Here is a 3212-nt window from a genome sequence, read left to right as displayed (position 1 = left end):
ACAAAAAATAAATAATAATTTCACTCTTCCACAACTCTCTCACTGAAATATATATAAGCCTCAAAAGTTAAATCATTCTTTCTTTGTTGAAATATACATTTAGATGTGATTTGATCACTTTATAAACATGTTGGGAAGTAGATAAGGTGCCCCGTTTCCACCTGCTGATTGAAGAGTTAACATGCATGATTAGATTGACAAAGGGTCACGCCGCGTAACAGGGCATAATCATCATCTTTTTTAAAAGGAATAACGTCTGCATTCTTATCTTCTTATCTTATATAATACAGACGTTACTTCAAAAAAGAAGATGATTACGTCCTACGCGTCATGCATTTAGTCATGCATATTAACCAATGACTTAAATTCTGCCAAGTCACTGGTTTTCCTGGCTAGCTCAGGCAACCCATTCCATGCTCTAATAGCACTAGGGAAGAAGGAGTATTTGTACAAATTTGTCCTAGCATATGGGACGAGGAATGTGCCTTTATCTTTGTGTCTTTCAGAGTATTTTATTAAATTTTGTTTTTGTATTTGAAGATTATGGTTCAGTGTTTTATGTATTATTGCTACTTTACTTTTGAGCCTTCTGTCCTGAAGGCTTTCTAAATTTAGTGATTTTACTAAAGGTGTTACTCTAGTCAAATGTGAATATTCGTTTGTTATGAATCGCACTGCTCTATTTTGTGTCTGTTCTAGTTTCTTAATGTTTTCTTGAGTTGAGGGGTCCCAAACAGAGGATGCATATTCTATTATTGGCCTAACCAAGGTTAAATAACATTTTAGTTTTATGTTCTTATTTGATTTATAGAAATTTCTTTTAATAAATCCTAATGCTTTGTTTGATTTTTTTGTAGTTTCATCAATATGTGGATTCCATGACAGTTTTTCATTTATTATAACACCTAGGTATTTTGCGTTTTTTGTCTGTGTTACTGGTTTGCCATGAATAAGATAAGTGGAATTAATTTGTTTTAGTTTTTTTGTTACTCTTAACAACTGACATTTTTCTGGGTGGAAAGACATGCTCCAATTTGATTCCCATTTCTGTAATTCATCTAATTCTCTTTGTAAAATATCTGTGTCTTGTGTTGTTTTTATTGTTCTATATATTATGCAATCGTCTGCAAATAATCTGACTTTTGTTCCTGAAGTAATGCAATTTGGTAAATCATTTATGTAAATTAAAAATAGTAGTGGACCCAAGACTGTTCCTTGAGGTACACCTGAGTTTACTGTTATCGGTGTTGATTTAGAGCCATTTATTATTACAGTTTGTTCTCTCCCTATCAGAAAGTCTTTAATCCACTGATGCAGTGGACCATTAATGCCGAAATATTTTAATTTTTTAAGCAAACTATGGTGGTGAACTTTGTCAAAAGCCTTAGAAAAATCTAGTAAGATAGCATCTATTTGTTGGCTATTATCTAAACCTTTTGAAAAATCATCAATTAGTCCTATTAGTTGTGTTTCACATGATCTATATTTCCTAAAGCCATGTTGGTATGGTGTGAGGACATTATGTTTGTCTAAGTGGTTTATGATGTTGCTACATATTATGTGTTCTAGGATTTTACATGTGATGCTGGTAAGTGATACTGGTCTGCATTGTAAAAGAGATATATAAATGCTGCGTTGTCTCTTAGTTTTTAATGGAGATATTTGACCTATATCTTCCAATTACCGTAGACTAGACAATAAGTAAGCGGTACAGGCAAACTAATGAGTAACTCGCTTTTTAAACAAAGAAAAGCAACCATTTTTTATGGCAAATATGTAAAACCGAAAATGACAAAGAAGGTAAAACTTCCCATCGAAGGACCCTTTTTTTTTCTTTGTTTAAAAAGCGAGTTATTCATTAGTTTGCCTGTAACGCTTACTTATTGTCTAGTCTACGTATTGCATAGTCTCTTCTTGGTAGGCCTAAATATCTCAATCCTCCACTCTTTAGACGTCCATCCTCCACTCTTTAGACGTCAATCCTCCACTCTTTAGACGTCGATCCTCCACTCTTTAGACGTCGATCCTCCACTCTTTAGACGTCAATCCTCCACTCTTTAGACGTCCATCCTCCACTCTTTAGACGTCAATCCTCCACTCTTTAGACGTCGATCCTCCACTCTTTAGACGTCCATCCTCCACTCTTTAGACGTCAATCCTCCACTCTTTAGACGTCGATCCTCCACTCTTTAGACGTCCATCCTCCACTCTTTAGACGTCAATCCTCCACTCTTTAGACGTCCATCCTCCACTCTTTAGACGTCAATCCTCCACTCTTTAGACGTCAATCCTCCACTCTTTAGACGTCAATCCTCCACTCTTTAGACGTCGATCCTCCACTCTTTAGACGTCCATCCTCCACTCTTTAGACAGAAGTTTCTTCATTCAGACTCAACTTAATTTTTTTCAGCTCTCCCATTTCAATAATTAAAGATAGATTGCACGGTACCACGGTATCACTCGGGTATATATCAAAAGTACAAAATCCAGAAATGATGCCCTCTGACCAGTGGCGTAGCTATGGTGGTGGGGGGGAGGAGAAGGGGAATTTGGCAATCCACCGGGCTCCCACTTGGAGGGGGACACCCAAATGAGTGTTTTTTTACATTAAATATTACGTAAAATGCAGGGGCCCCAAAAGAGGTCAAGCCACCCTCGGGCCCCCAAATGATGAAAAATTCCTAGCTACGCCCGTGCCTCTGACAGACACATTGATTTCAAGGAAACTCATCTAAGGCAGTTTGAGAACAAAAAGAAAGGTACATTTTTTCCTCTTTTAAAGTGATTATCAACAATTTATGAAGACGTTCCGGCGAACCAGATTAAATTATAGCTTTTATATAGCGCCACGAAAGCATGCTCATAGCACTATGGTCCAATCTCATTTGTGGGGTATCTGGGAGTAGGTTTTCCGCGCTGCCTTTAGGCGCTCAGTAAACCTCTACTCTGCCCGAGTCGGGTGTCGAACCTTCATAGGTAGCCAAGCCAAGCCGTACTTCAGGGCATTTCTGCAGTAATCTACAGTTACGCTGCTACCGAAATGGACACACAAATGACGTGCTTAATCACATGTGCATCATAGTGTTGGGTTAGTTAATTTCCCGCATTATTTCGACATTTGCAGTGCACGAAGACAATCACAAATCATAACTATTATCTTATACATTTAACTAAGATTTAAAAAAAAAAAAAAAACGAAAGGAGGAGCAGAC

The sequence above is a fragment of the Biomphalaria glabrata genome, chromosome 7 (genome assembly GCF_947242115.1).
Source record: "Biomphalaria glabrata chromosome 7, xgBioGlab47.1, whole genome shotgun sequence".
In the NCBI taxonomy this organism is placed as follows: domain Eukaryota; kingdom Metazoa; phylum Mollusca; class Gastropoda; family Planorbidae; genus Biomphalaria; species Biomphalaria glabrata.
This window is presented reverse-complemented; position numbering follows the sequence as displayed.